General features: G+C 39.1%; 1 long non-coding RNA gene across 1 annotated transcript in view; it reads right to left on the bottom strand.

Moving 5' to 3' along the window:
* Positions 1-6,988: 6,988 nt before the first annotated feature.
* LOC148132098 (uncharacterized) overlaps positions 6,989-20,976 on the bottom strand; it is a 55,815-nt gene continuing 41,827 nt past the window's right edge. The window contains exons 2-3 of the long non-coding RNA XR_015747581.1: positions 18,203-18,318; positions 6,989-7,061 (exon numbers count right to left, since the gene is read on the bottom strand). This is a non-coding gene — a long non-coding RNA (uncharacterized LOC148132098). The remainder of the gene's footprint in view (positions 7,062-18,202; positions 18,319-20,976) is intronic.

Below are 20,976 nucleotides of genomic sequence, written 5' to 3' on the forward strand. Positions count from 1 at the left end.
CTGATCTTGTATTTCTTCTGATCCTGTCAAGGATTTCAGTGAGAGAAAATGTGGTGTGGGAGTGTATTCCCCCCCCCCCCCACCAATGATGAAGCTTCAATACTATCTTTTTCTGCATTCATGCAATTACAATATATGCACATTATAACTTAGCTAGCTGTATGATTAAAAAGTCAGCCTTGTTGTTTCAGATAGTGTAGAGTTGTAATTGCAGGAATGTTCCAATCTCGGATGGCAAACCTCAGATAAAGAATGTTTCCAAGCAAATACAACTCAGGCAAACAAAGTCACTAATCTATGGATAAAGGAGGATTAGAGAGGGGAAGTAGACATATGTTAGACTTTAACTAGAGATAATTAATTGTATGGATTACTGTACTAAACAGTAACGAAAGTTAAGCAGTAACCAAAGTTAACCAATGATGGAGGATAACTAAAAATGTATATAAATGCAAGACTATACTCCAATAAAGATCATCATAATTCAGTTGTTCATGATCAAACAACTCAACTGCCTCGTCATTACAAGTGGCGCCTGAACAGGGACCCTCTTACTTTGTCCGGCAAGGATTTGGTGCACCTTCAACCCTTTGTGGTTTCTTCAACCTTTTGGTTTCTGTAAGTATGGGGTCTTTGCTTTCTGAGGAACAAAGGAAGCATGTAGATGAATTAGGCTATTTGTTGAAGAAAAATAATACTGAGGTACCACAGAGAAATCTCTTAAGGCTGGTCCAGGAGATTGCAGCTCAGTGCCTATGGTACCCAGAAAAGGAGTCTTTAAAATTAACTGATTGGGAAAACATTGCATACTGAACCTCGAGCAAAAATAGAAGTTTTGCATGTGTGGCATTTATGTAGGCATGCAATTGAAACATTTGGTCACAATGAACTTTCTCTTTTAACACCTCCACCTTCACGTTATTCTAATACTGTCATTTGTCCCCCTTCTTCACCTGAATATATGTCTTCAATTCCCTCAGCTCCTGCAGATAACAGGACAAAAGCCTCCTGACTCTATTGTTCAGTCTTCTTTTCAGAAAATGGTAGAGACTTGTAAAAGGGATGCCTCTGTCTCAGGAACAGAACTTGCAGAATTAAACAGAACTTGTTTGTCCAGTACAATATCGTCCTGGTCAGGGGCCACAGCTTGGACTGCAAGTAGCAGAATGGGAGGGTCTGCCTTATCAGATCTTAAGAGAGTTTAAAAAGGCAGTTACAGACTATGGGATTAATGGTAATTTTACAAGAGGACTTGTAGAAGGAATAAAAAATGTTTATACAATGATCCCTGAAGATTGGAAGCAAATATTTCACATGATTTTAACATCCATGCAATATGTGGTTTGGGAGAGTGAATATATGAGACATGCTCAAGCTGCTGCTTTAGGAGCAGGAAGAGCATATACAGTTGAGCAGCTATTTGGTACTGGACCGTTTGGTACAATTCCTACTCAAGTTGTTCTTCTTCCAGTTATGTTAAGTATTGTTTCTGAATGTGCCTTTCGTGCTTTTCTTAAGGTACCCCAAGCTGGAGAACTTAGAACAAATTTTTCAAACATTTGACAGAATGCCAATGAGCCTTATGCTGACTTTGTTGAGCATCTGTCCAAAGCAATAAGACAGCAGTTTGATCATCAGGAAGCTGCTAGTGAACTTCTTCGTTAGTTAGCTATTGAAAATGCTAATGCAGATTGTAAAAGAGCTTTACACCATTAAAGGCTACTGCTCATTACACTCTGGCAGATATGCTGCGAGTCTGCCAGGATATTGGATCACAAACTTATAAAATGCATATGTTAGCAGCTGCTATTCAGAAAGGACAGCGACCAATTGGTAACTGTTTTAAGTGTAAGAAGCCTGGCCACTTTCAGAAGGACTGTCATTCTACACCTATGCCTCAGAATCGTCCTTCTAAGAAGTGCCCTATTTGTAAAAAGGGATTTCATTGGGCCAATCAATGTCGATTTCGGTCGGGAAACTTGCCAATGGGTGTGGCACCCACCCAGAATCCAAAGCGTGCCTTTCCCATCACTCTGACTCCTCCAGCAGTCTCTCTCACTCCTCCCCAGCCACAGCCGGTAGTGCTGGGATCGATTTAATCACTCAAGAGAAAATTGAGTTTAAATTTCCCATGGAAGTTAAAATAGTTCCATCTCAATTTAAAAGTCCTCTTCCTTCGGGATTAGTTGGCTTAATTTTGCCTCGTTCTTCTGCACACAAAAAGGGCTATTTTGTTGTGCCTGGGGTAATAGATTCAGATTACACTGGTATCCTCATGATTCAGATTTGGGTGAATCTTCCTCAAGTTCTTCCTTGTAATTCTTCTGTTGCTCAATTGCTTCTTCCATATGAAATTCCATCTGGTATAGGTAATCGTGGGGATGCAGGATTTGGATCAACTTCTTTATCTGTAGGCTTACTTCATCAGCTGAACTCCTCTCGTCCTTTGTTAACGCTCTTCCTTAATAAACAACCATTTCAAGGGTTATTGGATACTGGAGCCGATGTTACTGTCATCTCTTTACAGTGGCCAGTACAGTGGCCAAAAATGACAGTTTCTTCATTGTGGGGAATAGGAGGTTCTACAGCTGCTTGGCAGAGTGTTCAAGAAATTAATGTTACAACATCTGCTGGTAAGTCCTTTTTCCTACAACCATATATTCTAGATATTCATACTAATATTTGGGGCCGTGATATCCTTTCTCTTCTTAATGCCCATTTGATTCTTGATGATGGCTCTTCCTCTTAAATGGCTCTGTTCTACGCTGGTTTGGGTGGAACAATGGCCATTATCAAGGGAAAAACTTGCTGCTTTACAACAATTGGTTCAAGAACAATTGGCTGCTGGTCATATAGAACCTTCTACTAGTCCTTGGAATACTCCTGTTTTTGTTATCAAAAAGAAAAATGGGAAATGGCGTTTCCTTCATGATTTAAGAGAAATTAATAAATGTATCCAACCCATGGGTCCTTTACAATGTGGTCTACCAAATCCTAACTTAATTCCTAATTTTTATAAATTATTGGTAGTTGATCTTAAAGACTGCTTTTTTACTATACCTTTGCAGCCTCAAGACAAAGAAAAATTTGCATTTACTGTCCCAGTTTTTAATAATAGCATGCCCACAAAACGATATCATTGGCGAGTGTTGCCTCAGGGAATGCTTAATTCCCCTACACTTTGTCAATATTTCGTGGATAATGCCCTTCAACCCTTTCGGAATAAATTTCCTTCCTATTTAGTTTATCATTATATGGATGATATATTGATAGCAGCCCCGGATTTTGATGAATCTAAGTTGTTAATAGAGTTAACGGATATTGTGGCACAACAGGGATTGTATATAGCCTCAGACAACATTCAAAAGGTAGAACCTTATACCTACTTAGGACATAGAATGTTGCACAATTCCTCCATTCCAATTCTTCCTGAATTACAAGTACAGAAATCATATACATTAGTACAATGGCAAAAATTACTTGGCATTATTAATTGGGCACGCCCATTCTTCTACATTACAACTGGTGATATGTTGCTCTTATTTCAGTCTTTGAAGGGAGTACAATCACCAGGAGATCTATTTGTATTAACTGATCCTCAAAGAACATGCCTTCAAGAAATATTGAATAAGTTTAAGCATCGATATGTGGACAGGATAACATCCTTAACAATAGGACTTTGCTTAGCTATTCTTCCCACTACACCCTTACCCACGGGATGTCTTTATTCTAATGTGTCCCCGCAAGCAGTCAACATTCATGAATGGATTAATTTGTCAGCTACTCCACCTAGAAACATTTATCCTTATCAATCAGCATTAGAGGATTTGATTATTAAAGGTTGTAAATGAGCCTTACATCTTACAGGACAGGATCTCATTAGCATAGCTTTCACTCGTACAAAAGTTGAACATGAGCATTTGATGATGATTTCAGAATCATCAGGGAGGGTTCTGCACGTTAGTTGGACACCGTGGATGTACTGTGCATTTTCTTTGAATAAAACTATTGAGGATGAGCTTGCCAATTTACAATCATACATTCAAAATAATATCCATGCTCATTACTCACCTTTTGAGTGGCTAATCAATTGGCTCCCTGATTGGTCTTGGCTCAGACAGTTTTTCTTTTATGATATAATTATTATTATTGTACTAATTGCAACCTGTTGTTTTATTCAATATATTCCAAATTTATTTGCATTGTTTCATCCCGCTTCCCCCTCTCTTAACTCTCTTCAATTGCGATACATTTATAAATCTTTGAATCCTCCATTTAAAATAAAAAACGAGGATATGTAGAGTTATAATTGCAGGAATGTTCCAGTCTCGGATGGCAAACCTCAGATAAAGAATGTTTCCAAGCAAATACAACTCAGGCAAACAAAGTCACTAATCTATAGATAAAGGAGGATTAGAGAGGGGAAGTAGACATATGTTAGACTTTAACTAGAGATAATTAATTGTATGGATTACTGTACTAAACAGTAACGAAAGTTAAGCAGTAACCAAAGTTAACCAATGATGGAGGATAACTAAAAATGTATATAAATGCAAGACTATACTCCAATAAAGATCATCATAATTCAGTTGTTCATGATCAAACAACTCGACTGCCTTGTCATTACAACAAGATAGCTAATAGAAACATTTTTGGGGGTAAAATTATATGAAAAACTTTGGTAAGGTGCCTATTAGTTGGAATGAGTAAGAAAAGGCAATTGGTTGGCTGAAATGAATTCTGCCTGCAGGAGATGCTCAGGAAAAAAACTGCTTAAAGTTATACGGAAAGTAGCAAGCTGTACCTGCACTGCTGTGGAAATTAATGGTTGAGAAACATGGATACAAATAGCCTGAGAAAGTTTACAAACCAATCTCTTGAGAACCTAAGTTGCTTCAAATGTCAATGCTTGTGCAACTTGATCTGTAGACTTCCACAACTCCCCTTTGGGTACATATTGAACCAGCCTATGGCAATGAAAAGCAATTGAGTGAATTGAGCAGGATAACTTTTGTATATTTATTCAGTTTATAACTGATACCCGCTCACTGGCTCTTATGCTCAGATGTAAATAGCACTGTAATCTACATACACAGTTGTGGAAAATAACATATTAGGAAGTAGTTGAGGTGATTTCACTCTGTATATACATGTAGTCCTCAACTTACAACAGTTCATTTAGTGACTGTTCAAACTTAAAATGGCACTGAAAAAATGTGGCTTATGACCATTTTTCACAGTTACGACCTTTGCATATTTTTCATATGCTAAAAATTCACACACTTGACAACTGGTTCATATTTATGACAGATGTGGTGTCCTGGAGTCATGTGATCTTCTTTTATGACCTGACAAGCAAAGTCAATGGGGAAGCCGGATTCACTTAACAACCAGGTTATCAACTTATCCAACTGCAGTAATTCACTTAACAACGGTGGCAAGAAAGGTTGTAAAATGGGGCAAAACTCACTTGACAAACATCTCACTTAACAAAGGAAATTTTGGGTTCAATTGTGGTCATACGTTGAGGACTACCTGTAGCTGTTTCTTCTATTAGCAGTTTCATTGACAAGCAATATGTATACTAAATCAGGGGTCTCCAACCTTGGCCACTTTAAGATCTGTGGACTTCAACAATTCTGGGAGTTGAAGTCCACAGGTCTTAAAGTGGCCAAGGTTGGAGACCCCTCTACTAAACAATATTCTTTGAGGACAGGCTTACAAAACCACCCCAAATGGTGTATCCAGAGGAATGTCCACCTGTTCATAGCAATCGTGTTTCCTTGGTTGATTAAAATGGAGGTGGTTGTCTCAGAAAAATTGAAGATATGTCCAAATGCCAAGACTCCCACAAAGAGATGAATAAAATTTACCATCTAAAACCTTTTATTTTTTAATAATCCATTTTTAAAGAATTTTACAAAATTATTGGTTCAAATAAAGCAAAGGTCCTTGACCACAGATAATTTTAAAACCTCGGGGCTAAGGGACAGTTATGCACAGCAGTATTTTTAACACATCAGAATATACTGTATTAATCCAATGAAAAAGCAATGTGTACAATAGAACCTGTCCACTTTTCTTACTATTGGAATTATAGTTAAGTACCATTATTCATTGGAAATAATGTTCTCAAAGGATAATATAATTTAGTACAGATTTTCACAAAGAAGGTGGTGCAGGTTCAAGTCAAACACTTCCCATATGTTGTTTAAAATTCTTTGCCATTTCTGTGAATCCAGCTTTGTGTATCTAATTTTAGAATTCAGAAGTTGTGTACCTAAGCCTAATTTTGACAAGTAACAATTAGAAGTCAACTGGAAAATCAATCAATCAATTATCAAAAATAGCCTTTCCAATAAAAATAACACTCCACAGGAAAAAAATTGCAGTACTGTAGTTTTAAGGAGAAAGAATTTGTAACCAGACACTAGAGGTCGCTAGAGCCAAATAGAAAAATATGAAGCTCAGTGATTGCAAACTGCTTTCTCAAAATACCTTGCCATATAAGATATTTACAGAAAAGTGAATGTTCTCTAATTGTGGGTTGTCATAATAGCCTTGGTGTAAACTAGAATTATCATGTCCATGTTGGTTGCTGTTACTGTATGTTTTCTCCAGCTAGTTCAAGTGCCAGCTAGTGAAAGTGTGAATTTCGAAAGAAGCACTTGTTTGACTTTCAGTTCTGTCTTCAGTGCCAGTTTATGGTTTTTCTAAAATTCCATCAGATCAATGGGTAGAAAACCTCTGCTTTCAATCATTTCACCTTTTTATTGGCAAATGATTGAAAACCAGGAATGTTGTCTCTTTAAAAGTCTACTTGTATGTAGGCGTGCATTTCATGTCACAAAGGTGGCAGAAATCCTTTCATAAAATGTGATGGATGTCTGTACATAATATGGCAACATGTGTAATTATGAAAGAAGAAAAGATGGAGGCAACCTCTCTAGCCATCTCTCTATTAATTCTGCAAAGTGCTTACACTTACATTATGCAACCTGGATGTCTTTGACGCTTTATATGTAGTTTTCTTGTATTGAAATAGCACATTGCTTCCTCACCTATAAGAAAAGAAAAACACCAGCTAAATTAATAATTGGGAAAGTTTCAGATCCATTCAAAACTTTCTAACTTATAAATTTCTTCCAGCTGGAATATAAAACTTGGATGGAGGCTAGCTTGCCTTTATGAAGGGCAGTGTTATATTGCAAGTAATTTTTCCTTGATAAGAGGGGAGATAAGAATTCTTGGCTGGCCACAGTTGAATTTTTTTTGAACTGAATATTTTGCAGTGTATGCCAGATTGAAATGGCTGGCTTTTGCTCTGTATTAGATTTCAATTATTGAATCCATACCCTGTTCTATTATGGGAAGTAGCTTCATTGTTATCAGCCTTTGCTTGGATTTCTTTCTAATACAGGACAAAAAGCACGGAAAGAGAGTCAAACAAGAGCCAAGAAAGATAAATTATAATCTAAAGAAAAAAAATGGTGGTAGGTGTTTTTGGACTTTCATACTCTGACATATTGCACCTTGTCTCCCAAATGTAGAAGCAGGCTGGAAGTTGCCTAGAATTGTAACAACTGGTTCGCCTGAACTGGTCTGAACTGGCAGCAGCCCACTTCTGGTTGGAACTAGTGGACATGTTTTTTTTTTTTTAAAAATACACCTAACTTCTGTCTTCCAAATTGGGACTAATGGATTGCTTACTCTGACAAATGGACTAAATACAGGAGCTTGAAAGCATGACTGCATCAGATTTTTTTATCCGATAGCTGGGTTGGAAACAAAAGGGAAGGCATTGCCTACTCAATGGGTCAACTTTCGTCTGTTGCTTCTCTAGGTATTGGAAATTCTGTTCCTAGGAAATTGTAGCTGGACTGGAATGGTTGTATTAGGATTTCGTAATATAACCCCGAGTTCCAATTTGGTGCAGTGGTTAAAGCATCAGGTTAGAAACTGGGAGTCTGTGAATTCTAGTCCTCCTTGGGCACAAAGCCAACTAGGTAACCTTGGGCCAATCACTTTTTCTCAGTTTTGGAAAGAAAACAGGCAGTTTCCAAGAATCAGACACAGTTGAACAGAAGGAAACTATAACTCATTTCTCTCTCTTTCTCTCCCTTCTAGTATCTATTGTCAAGCTGGGCAAGAACCACAGATGCAGCTCTGGCATGTTCTGTTTCATGGCCCTGAGAAATCATCTTATTTGTTCCTGCCAGTTGGTGCAGTCTAGGTAGATGAATTTTCATTTAAAAGCAAGGATTTATACTGTATTTATTTGCAACGTATTTATTTCAGATGTCCTTTACACTTCAGCTTAGAAAAATCTTTCTCTTTTAGTGCCGTGTTACTCCTATAAGGTAAGTACAATAAATAGGTAGGAAGGTAAATATAGCCATTACCAACCATCGTGTTTCCTTTTACTGCAATTCATTTAAAGGGTAAGAGAAACTTATCTCAGTCAGGAATATCTGCAAACTATTTTTTTTAAGGGGTGGGATGGGGGAGGAAAGACACTCAAAGTGGCAGCCAGAAGGATGCCATCAAAGCATCATCTTGATGGTGATCACACCTCTCTGGCTACCACCGCCTTTTTCTTTTTTTTCTTTTTAACATAACAATATCTCTGTATTTCATAAATGGGTGATGAGAAAGAACTATTCTTTTAAAATCAATAATGGAGGAACCTGTTAACAAATGGAAAATAAATCCAATTGCCATGACTCAACCTTCAGACAATTTTATCTGAGCATCTTCATGGAAATAACAGGGGAACTTATTCTGGTAAGCATAAGAAAAATCCCTAAACCTGAACCTACAAAGTTCCTTTGGCATCTGAAGACAACATGTACCATTTCAAGTGCTGCTTGAAAGTAATTTTGGACTGTGCCTTCTTCCCTTTCTAAACATTGGTCACACTGACTAAGGTCACGATCAGAATGTTTGTTCTCACTGAACAAAAGGAACATGAAGCTGCATTGCAGCAAATCTGACCAGTGAGTAAAAAAGTATTTGGTGGCTTTGTATCATAAAGGATTTTATTCAAACATTTTGTCTTGCCTCACCTTCTAGGGGACTCCTATGTCTCCAGCTTAGGGAACCTCAAATATTGTTTGGATCTATTAAATTTAATTGAAAAAGATGGTTTGAAATGATTGATGTTGTGTCAGAAGTCTGGCACTTGAAAAAATTAATGATTGAGAAGCCACCAAGAATGGATCGTTGTATCCTTCAAAAAATAAATAAATCTGTGAGTCTAAGAAATTCAGATTCTGTCTCCTCAGGGCACCTGTGACTGGGACAATTAAACATTGGTCCTGACCTTTTGCTTATCCATGGATAACTTCAGAAATAACCTTACATTTCAGTCATGTGTGTGTGTGTGTGTGTGTGTGTGTGTGTGTGTGTTAATGTTCGATCACCAGTGCTATTCTCTACCTCTTCTACTTTATAATACAGAATTATTAGTTTCCAGCCCCTGAAAGCTGAACATTGCAAGAAATAGCTCAGCATGGAAAATGAGTTCTAAACTGGCCCTGCTAGAAAGGGCTTTTAAAAAATGGCTTGACTAATTCTGTGCAGCCATCTCTATACAGAGCTTGTAACCAGCAGTGGTGGCTGAAGAACCGCTGTTCTGTTCACATGGCAAGCTACTTCCTTCCCAAAGATGGTCATACAACTGTGGCCTTTGCTTCTTCTGCAAATTAGACCATGTTCAGGTCTAGAGTTCCATTGCTGTCATGCTGTCAGTGAAATACATTTTAGCTGTGGGTCGGACAGCTTAAAAGGCAGGATTTATTGTCCCTTTTAGAATACAGGTATTCTCAACTTACAACTGTTCCTTTAGCAACCTTTTCAAAGTTGAATGTCTATGGAGATTCTCAGCCATCCAGGTCATGGTTGTCCCAAAGGTGCTTTTTCAAGAGGCAACTGGACTTTCTGGTTTTTTTCTTTGAAGACATTTCGCTTCTCATCCAAGAAGCTTCTTCATAGGAGTACAAACCCATCAGGACTATATTCAGCAGTCCATCTGCATTAAAAAGATAAAGACCACTCTTTTGAAGACAGCAAAGCCCACATTTTGGACAGAGAGGACCGCTGGTTTTAAAGAGGGGTCAAAGAAGTCATCTATGTCAAAATTGAACAGCTCTCTCTCAACAGAAGGGAAGGGATACAACATCATCTATCTCCAATACAATACAGTCCTTTCAACAGTTCCAAGAAGACTCCATAGCCATTTGCACTACTCAGCTGACCCTGATGACACAAAATAACCTTCAGGTGGCCTCAATGACTCTCTTAAAAAATGCAAATGACCAGCTGTCTGTAAGGAGTATAAATCCTTCCATTCCCCATCATCCAGTCAGAGCTGAAGAAGCTTCTTGGTTGAAAAGCATCCTCAAAGAAGAAGAAGAAAAAAAACACCCAGAAAGTCCAGTTGACTTTTGAAAAAGCACTTTTGGGATTGTCAAAGTTGAACTGAAAAAAAGTGACTTACAATCAGTCTTTGCACTTACAGGCGATTGGTTGCTTGATCAGGTGATCAAAATTTGGGTGTTTGGCAACCAGCCTGTATTGTGTGACCCAGGGTAATTTGATCACCATTTGCAACCTTCCCACCCGGAGAGCCAAGGCAAAAACAGTCGTAAAATTGGGTCCAACTTATTTAACAACTGCCTTACTTAGCAATGAAAATTCTGGTCCCAATTGTCATAAACTAAGGGCTACTTGTATTTAGATATATTAAGCCTTACACTTCATACTTTTGCTTCCTATTTCTAATAAAAGTGTTTATATTTTTAATAGTTGCATGATACATAGAGTGAAGCTTTATACATTTAATTTATTCAGGCCCAAAATTCCTTCACAAGTTTCTCTGCAGGCAGAGCAGCATCAAAATGTGAAGAGGGCACCTGCACTTGTGCAACTAAAGCTCCACCCCTTCTTACACATGCAGGTAGTTCTTGACTTATAACAGTTTATTTAGTGACCATTCAAAGTTACAACTGTACTGAAAAAAGTGACTTACGATTGTTTTTCATACTTCCAACTGTTGCAGGATCTCCATGGCCACAGGAACAAAATTTAGATATTTGGCAACTGATTCATATTTATGACGGTTGCATTGTCCTGGGGTCATGTGATCATCTTTTGCGAACTTCTGACAAGCAAAGTCAATGGGGAAACCAGCTTCACTTGACAATCATGTTAACAGTTAACTGTTGCTATGATTCACTTAACAACTGTGACAAAAAAGGTTGTAAAATGGGGCAAAATTCACTTAACAAATGTCTCGTTTAGCAACAGAGATTTTGGGCTCAATTGTTTTGCATGTAAAATGTAGATGAAATTTCAGTTGTGTCGTTATAGCTCCATGTTTTGTTTAACTTTCCATGGATGTCCTTGCTCTCCCCTTATAGAGATCCTCTAAGATTACATTTTATTCTTTAGCTTTTAATATCAGAATTGAACAAGAATGTTGAACAACTGGTATATTGAATACTTTAATAACAACCCCAAATTCAGAAAGAGCTAAAATAATTGTCCCTTCTAGTGCCATTGCATCATTACTATGTGCCCTGTAGCTTTTCAGAACAACACAAACTGCATTTACTATACCAGTCAATTGTAGTTGTAGGTCACAAAAGGTTGACTTAATCTTCTTGTAAAAGGCTATAAGAACTATTTCTGTTCTTTGGATGCAATACAAATGGTTTGGCCAAAGTAATCTATATAGAGTGTGCTCAACCTTCACTAAACAAAAGAAAACAAAAGAAATATGTCTTCATAGGATGTCCTTGTCTTTAAAAGATAACATTACAGAGGAGATTTTATTGTGATGTCATAATGACCCAGAGGTGATCTGTGCTCCTCTTACCTTTAAAGACCCAATTCTATAAAATAACCAATCTGATTAAAATGCACAATTGGCTTGATAGCATATAAACATAAGAAAGGCTATTAAACAGGACAGAGTTTTATGATGAGCAGGAAATTAGCTTAATGGTCTCCATTTACACGAAGTTATGATTACCAGACTGCTGGGAGACAAAGTGTGTGGCTGCAAGGTAAGAAAAACACCTAACAGCTGAGGAATGGAGAATTACTCTGGGGCATATAGATGAGATGGCACAGGCAAGGAACCTTTGTGGTAATCACAACTTCATCATCTGCAGATATGACTGTTAATCTTTTATGTAAATATCTATCCTACTACTAGAACAGCTTTGGTGGAAAAATGATCTCCCCTTCTGGTGACTTTTTCTACATTATCTCAATTTGGATTTCTAGATGGATCTTTTCCCATCTTCATATCTGGCAGAGGAAGCTATTGCCATGACACCCAAGAATCTGGTAATGGTTAATGGTCCAAATCTAGATGACACCTCTGGAAGCTAAGGGCAGTGAAGAAGGCAATCTGTTCAGGATATGGAAATTGGCCGGACAGAGTTGAAATTTTGCAAACAGCATAGTCTTGTAAATACCATTAGATCTGTTTGGAGCAAGATGGCTGAATTTTAATGCAGGAAAAGTGGTTCTGAACCTGGAAGCTAACCACAGTGGGAATCAAATAATATTTTTGCCAGGAGACATTATTGACTCATTGTGATAAATCACAAGAGACGTGAGCAGAATGCCTTTACCAGGGTTGAAATTTCACAAAATATCAGCCATAGGGTATCTTCTGGTTTTTGTTTTGTTTTAAATGAACTTAACCATGGCCACAGGGTGGCTGCTATCTTATTTAAGCTTCGGTTAACAAATATAGACAAGCCTAAGAAAAACAAAAACAAAAAATGTCGGCAGCTGGTATTATTGACATCACATCCCAATTACACATAATGTAGTTTGCTTCTTAAAAGGATCACAGAAGTCACAGATAATAACTTTACAGAGAGATCTCAGCAACCTTATTTGAAAGAAGCCTTCCTCTTTATTAATGCAAATGGTCAACCAAATGCCTTTATAGTTGCATATTTTGCTACATACATGGCAAACCCTTCTCAGCAGCTGATAAAGTGAGGTTCTCTCAGATTCAGAGAAGATGGGATTATTGCAAGCAAAGCGAGTTTCAGTTACAGAAACTTGGAAATTGGCTAAGTGTATCTTGGTCAATGTTACCAGTGCGTATGATAGAGTGGGGATTGTGTGCAGATGGTTGTTGACTTACAATTAATCATTTAGTTTGACATCCCAGTGGCATTGAAAAAAGTAACCTATGACCAGTCTTCCCATGATTCTCACAGCATCTCCATGAATGAACAAAGTCAATGGAAATGGAAATGGATTTGCTTAATGATTGTTTGATTCAATTAACAATTGCAGGGATTTGTTTAACAACTGTGGCATAAAAGGTCATAAAATTGGATACAACTCACTTAGCAACCACTTTGCTTAGCAATGGAAACTCTGGTCCCAATTGTGGTTATAAACTGAGGACTACCTATACTGTCTCCCCCCTCCCCCAGGCAGTCTTGATTTAACCGAGAAAGATGCCAATTGCTGATTTCATGCTACAAAATATCCATCTGTCCCTGTTCTGCAGTACTTTAAAACCACCCATTCTCGTTCTCAAAAGATTCCGTCATTAATGTACAGAAGCTGGTGTTCTTGGGGCTTTGATTATAATTTTCCTTTTAGAGAACACTCTTTGTCTTTTTGTCTTCATATAATAGCATTGTTTCAGAGCTTATTTTCCTGCATACACGCTAAGTTTTTAAGTAGTGTTTGTTTCAGCTGACACTGCTGTTAGGAACTGTGTAATAACCTGCCTTTTTCTAAACCATTTTAAACCAGTAGATATCTGAAATTTTGAAGCAGACGCAGAAGCATAAGAAAGATGCTGACAGGAATAAGATGTCCATCAGCAGAACTAAATATAAGCTATCTTTAGGGTGAAAAACAAGTTTAGGTTATTGAGAGTGTTCTTTTTTTTTTCCTGTGCTGCACCACAGCATAATAGCTCTGCATACAATGCTTTATTGTGGGACACATCTTAATCAACAACAGGCCTATTAACTCCATCCTTCTAGACCTTGCAAGTTGATTTTGCCATGTAAATATCACTTTAATATATTTACATGGCAACTAATCAAGGAGAGAAGCAACCCAGAACTAAGGTGAAATTTCCTAACAATGAGAACAACTAACCGGTGGAATGGCTTGCCTTCAGATGTTGTGGGTGCACCATCACTGGAGACTTTTAAAAAGAGACTGGACTGCCGCTGATCAGGAATGGTATAGGGTTTCCTGCTTGAGCAGGAGGTTAGATTAGAAGACCTCCAAGGTCCCTTCCAACTCTGTTATTCTGTTAATACTCAGTCCTTAAAGCCAACACAAGTCTCAATCTGTAAAGTGACATAAAACATTTGCCACGCTCTAAAAGATGTTGCATTTGATGGGAAGAGGTACTGGCTCAGTGTGGTTGCTCCTTTTCTGGTTGTTGCCAAGCTCCAGCTAAAGTCCTGAGCTTTGCTCTTAAATATTGTTGGTTTTGAACACTCCATCTAACCTAAGTCAAGCTCCAGGCAGGAATCCCACCCAGATTTGAAGCTTACTGTAGCTTGCAGTTCTGGCAGTTGACTGATAGCTGTCTTGCTTGCATGTAATAATTGACAATCTCCAAAGTCACCTCTTGCTTCCTCATCTATTATTCTGTTTTCTTATATTATTTTCTTCTACACAACCCCACACGCACTGTCTTAGCTCTTGTTTTTATAAGGTAAGTCAGGGGTAGGGAAACTTGGCTCTTTTATCACTTATGAACTTCAACTCCCAGAATTCCTGAGTGAGCCATAAAAGGTTCCCCATCCCTGGCCTACTGGTTTTTTCAGTTGTGGGAAATCAATTTTTGACTTGAATGGGACTGTTTAATATACAAATGTAGGACATAATGTACAAAAAAAGGACATATATGTCCTACATTTGTATATTAAACAGTCCCATTCAAGTCAAAAATTGATTTCCCCCACAACTGAAAAAATGGGCCAGGATGGGGAACCTTTATGGCTCACTCAGGAATTCTGGGAGTTGAAGTCCATAAATGATAAAAGAGCCAAGTTTCCCTACCCCTGGGGTAAGGGACTCAGTAAGGTGAGCCTGCTTCTGGATGTCTATACTTTCCTGAAAACATCAGGGTGTGGCTGAATTAGCCAGGCAGCTGGAATGATGGCAGGGATGTTTGTGAGTAGACTATGAGTAAGTGAATGAATGAGCCCATTTCTCAAATTTCTGGATTGTAAATTTTTACAGCTGTTTGGGGAAAAAAACACCCCATGAGTTATGCTAAGTCTTGGGAGAGTAAGGGTGAGAAGCATTTCTGCCTGGCTGCCCTTGCTTTTTCTAAACACATATAGCAATCCCAGCTTTACTTTCTCACAGACACATATACACAACATATACAATATAGCTCAGAAATAGTACATTGGAGAAGATCTTGGGTGTGGCCATTGACAAAAATCTGCACATGAATCAGCAATGGGAGACTGCTGCTAGAAGGGGTAATATAGTTCTGGGCTGTATGAGAAGAAGCATTATGTCAAAAGTGTATGAAGTCCTTGTTTCTCTTTACTCTGCACTCCCTGAGACCCGGAGTGTTATATACAAATCTAGGCACCACATTTCCAGAAGAATATTGACAAGTTCAAAACAAAGCAACAAAGATGACACAGGGACTTGAAGACATGCATACCTTCTGAGGACAGTTGAAAGGAACCGGGGATGTTCAATCTGGAGAAAAGAAGACAGTGGGGAGATATCAGTGTTCAGGTACATAACAGAGAGCCCTATGGAAGATATGTGAAAAATAAGTGAGAACAATTAACCAGTGGACTGGCTTGCCTTCAGAATTTGTGGGTGTTCCATCATTGGAGGCTTTTAAGAAGAGACTGGACAGCCACATGTCTAGAATGTTATAAGGTCTCCTGTTTGAACAGTGGGTAGACTAGAACATTGGTTGCCAACTGGTGGGCCACAGCCCACTGATGGTCCATGAGAAAATTTGGTGGTCCGCAGAGAAATGTCACCCCCAGAGCACTCCCCAAAGCAATTAATCCAGGCTGCATGGGAACAAGGCTGTGCCACCCCACATGGCCTGCAGGATCACAAGGCTTGCATCGCTTGCATTGTGAACAACATGAGATAATGAGGGGAGGGGGAAAGGGCAGATGGGGGGAACTTGCCCCACTCACCCCATGCACCTGGCCTGGCCACCAGGCTGCTTTTTTCTACTTCTTTCTTCATCTGCTTTTGGCTGCATGCAAGGAAAGCAGCAAAAGTCTTTCTCTCCCCCAAACTCTGCCAGAAATGAGTCTTTGGGACCCTGCAGGGTATCCTGCTCCAAGAGGCTGTGCTGGCAAAGGCTCATTTCTGGCAGAGTTTGAGGGAGAGAAAGAAATACTTCTGCTGTTTCTGCTGCTTTCCTTGCATGAAGCCAAAAGTCTCCCCCCGCCCCAGAATGGAGCTGAAAAGCAGGTTAGGAATGTGGCTGCCTTGGAGGGTGTGTGGGTGTGTGAGGGACCTGTGTATGTGTATGAGAGAGAGAATAAACATCACCACCAGCCCTCCGAGGTTAGATCAGATCTCTTTCTCTCTCTCCCATCAACGTCAGCAAGTCACCATCAGTCAAAATTCATATTAGTGGTCCATGGGATTTAAAATTATGAGTTTGGTAGTCCCTGAAGTCCAAAAGGTTGGCGACCCCTGGACTAGAAGACCTCCAAGATCCCTTCCAACTCTGTTATTCTGTTATAGTAATTGTCACAGAAACAAAGGAACAATAATAATGAGTGCAAATTGCAGCTACTTAAATTTCATTTAAATATAAAGAAGAACTGCTGGTAATATCTCCACACCTCTTAAACAGTCTGTGGATTCTGGAGATTTTTAAGAAGAGACCAGCCAGCTGCCTCTACAAGGATGATTTAATTGCTTTTTCTGCACATTTCTGAGAGTTGGACGACTAGATGATCCTTTTGCTCTCTCTTCCAACTCTACAATTCTGTGATGCTGAAGAATGAAACTCTGTTGTTGTCAGCTAGTAGAGTGGGCATGTTTCAGAACTGCTTTGAAATCCTAGATGAGGTTGCTGTATTGCTCCACTGGATCCTGTCCCCAGCAAGATTCAGACTTTCTCTTACAACCTAAAGTCAATGGAAAAACTGTTGTAGGAAGACATGTGCTAGTTGCATCCTTCAATAGTGTGCTGGATTTTTTCAAAGGCTTCCCTATGCAAAGGGCCAAGACCTCATTTGCTTCTGATCTGGGAGGGAAACACATATGACCATACAAACCATGCACTTCACAGCCAGGTACATGTATAAAATGAATACTCCTCTGGCTGTAATTTTGATTACATTTTCAACGTCTATAACATGGCTGTCAAACTCATGTCATTGCGTCATGTGACTTATCACGACTTTTCCCCCTTTCACTACAACAGGGGTGGGCTACGGCCAGCACATGATACATCTGGCCTGTGGGCCATGAGTTTGACACCCTTGGTCTATAACATGGTATGTAGAGAGATTTGTGAACAATTTCTACTTCATATGTATTGTCTATAACAGCCACACAGTGTATTTAAAAAAAACAAAACACTTTATATAGGTGGATGTTTTAAACTTAGTTCTGAAAGTGAGAAGCCAGCCTCCAAAAGAGAATGATATTGACCACATCTGAACATATTTAATGACTGAGAGAGCACAGCAAGCGTGTTGTTTCCCACGTGGAATATGTTCAGCCTTATAGCTTTTAAAAAAGCTTATGGGATTCCTATATTTGCTGAAAAATAAAAATCCAAATATCTTTTTGGTTTTTTAGAATTTGTAGCCAGTAATTTATGTGTTATCTCTACATATTATGGTGTAGAACCTTGCAGCATTATGAATGTGAATAAAACTTAAGTTGTCAGGAAAAGCTCCTAGTTACTTGCTCTCAGGTATTTATTCTTATTGTCTGACAATTGCTATTATTTTTAGTCTGCCTCTGAATCAGTCCATCAAGAGACAATATTATTGCTTCTGCTTCCTCACAGCATTTACTTCAAATGCTGAACTTACTGCATGCATAGATAGATAGATAGATAGATAGATAGATAGATAGATAGATAGATAGATAGATAGAGATAGAGATAGAGATAGAGATAGAGATAGAGATAGAGATAGAGATAGAGATGTTTTCTTAAGTTTTTGCGGGTACTTACATGTATGGTATTCAGCTTTGTTCGGGTATTTTCCCACGTCATTATAGTTGTGCTTTTAAAGTTGTAGCAACGTTTCAGCAGAATCTCATCTGCCATCATCAGGCTTCTGTACTAATCTACAAAAAAACAGATGGCACACTAGGACACACCATATACCAGAAGAAAACACACACCAACCACTACCTCAACGCCCAATCCCACCATCACCCAGCACAGATAAACTCCGTGGCCAAAACACTAATCACCAGAACCAAACGCCTGGCAGACAAGACACACATAAAGACTGAACTATGCACCCTGACTAAAGTACTGACAGCTAATGGCTTCCACAAAAGCAAAATCACCGGCTTGATCCACAAAAACACACTGAGACATAATGGAAACCTAGAAGATGAACAGACCTATGGAACAGCTGTCCTGCCCTACATAACAAGTACTACAGACAAAATCAGTAAGATACTACACAGGCATCACTTCAAGACTGCCTCAAAACAGACAGAAAAATAGCAGCAATCCTAAGAAACCCCAAAGATAAAATTGATCTGGAAAACCAAGGCATATATGAAGTTCCCTTCGCATCATGCCCTGCCACATACATCGGACAGACCAATAGAAGAATAAGTACCCGCCTGGATGAACACAAAAATGCAGTAAAAAAGCTGGAACACACTTCCTCATTAGTCCAACACATGAAAGCCACAGGTCATAGCATCGACTTCAATAGTACCAAAACCCTAGCCACTAGAAAAAACCCCAGCTACAGAATTATCAGAGAAGCCATAGAGATTGAAAAAAGACCTGAAAGCATGAATAGAAGAGATGATTCCACCAGACTGTCAATTATTTGGAAGCCTGCACTCACAAACAAAAAAATCTCCACACCACAAGCCAGGCAAACACCTGGGCACAAACAGATCCCCCCTGATACCTCCAGCTCAAACACACCCCAACCAGGCACCCAGATGAAACCTAGCTTCCTAATAAATGATAGCTGTCCATTTACTCAGAGCCAAGCTGCACTAAAAGCCAGGAACACAATGTTGCTAGCCAATCAAGACAAAAAAGCCACAAAACAGACAGAAGATATTAGAAACACCAATCAAGCAGATCACAGCAAACTCCAAGACCAATAAACACAGACCAAGACTCCCAACCAACCAGGATGAAGAAAAAACCATTCTGGCACAGCAGTAGGCTAGCCCCAAATTTAAAACTGAAACGGCTGTGAAAGTCTGACTCACAGACGAACACAATACAGAAGCCTGATGATGGCAGATGAGATTCTGATGAAACGTTGCTACAACTTTAAAAGCACAACTATAATGACGTGGGCAAATACCCGAACAAAGCTGAATACCATACATACATATACATATATACATACATACACACACACACACACACACACACATACACACACACACAAAAATATATATATATATATATATATATATATATATATATATATTTGTTTTCTTAAGTTTTCGGGTACTTACATGTATGGTGTTCGGCTTGGTTCGGGTATTTTCCCACGTCATTGTAGTTGTTCTTTTAAAGTTGTAGCAACGTTTCAGCAGAATCTCATCTGCCATCATCAGGCTTCTGTATTGTGTCCGTCTGTGAGTCAGACTTTTACAATGGTTTCAGATTTGAATTTGGGGCAGCCTATTGCTGTGCCAGAATGGTTTTTTCTTCATCCTGATTGGTTGGGAGTCTTGGTCTGTGTTTATTGGTCTCGAGTTTGCTGTGTTCTGCTTGATTGGTGTCTCTAATATCTTCTGTCTGTTTTTTTGGCTCTTTTTGTATCTTGATTGGCTGGCAGCATTGTGTTGCTTTAATGGAGGCCTTTAGTGCAGCTTGGCTTCGGGTAAATGGACGGCTATCATTAGTTAGGAAGCTGGGTTTCATCTGGGTGCCTGGTTGGGATGTGTTTGAGCTGGAGGTATCAGGGGATCTGTTTGTGCCCAGGTGTTTGCCTGGCTTGTGGTGTGGAGATTTTTTGTTTGTGAGTGCAGGCTTCCAAATGATTGATAGCCTGGTGGAATCATCTCTTCTATTCATGCTTTCTGGTCTTTTTCAATCTCTATGGCTTCTCTGATGATTCTGTGATTAGGGTTTTCTATAGTGGCCAGGGTTTTGGTGCCATTGAAGTTGATGCTATGACCTGTGGCTTCCATGTGCTGGACTAGTGAGGAAGTGTGTTCCAGCTTTTGACTGCATTTTGTGTTCATCCAGGCGGGTGCTTATTCTTCTATTGGTCTGTCCAATGTATGTGGCGGGCATGATGCACAGGGACTTCATATGCCTTGGTTTTCCAGGTCAATTTTATCTTTGGGGTTGCTAAGGATGGCTGCTATTTTTCTGTCTGTTTTGAAGGCAGTCCTGATGTGATGTCTGTGTAGTACCTTACTAATTTTGTCTGTAGTACCTCTTATGTAGGGCAGGACAGCTGTTCCATAGGTCTGTTCATCTTCTGGGTCTCTATTATGTTTCAGTGTGTTTTTGTGGATCAAGCTGGTGATTTTGCTTTTGTGGAAGCCGTTGGCTGTCAGTACTTTAGTCAGGGTGCATAGTTCAGTCTTAATGTGTGTCTTGTCTGCCAGGCGTTTGGTTCTGGTAATTAGTGTTTTAGCCACGGAGTTTATCTGTGCTGGGTGGTGGTGGGATTGGGCGTTGAGGTAGCGGTTGGTGTGGGTTTTCTTCTGGTATATGGTGTGTCCTAGTGTGCCATCTGTTTTTTGTAGATTAGTACATCTAGGAATGGTAGTTGTTTG

The sequence above is a fragment of the Notechis scutatus genome, chromosome 2, assembly GCF_049901735.1.
Source record: "Notechis scutatus isolate UNSWTSFEM ecotype Mainland chromosome 2, rNotScu1.2, whole genome shotgun sequence".
NCBI classification, from domain to species: domain Eukaryota; kingdom Metazoa; phylum Chordata; class Lepidosauria; order Squamata; family Elapidae; genus Notechis; species Notechis scutatus.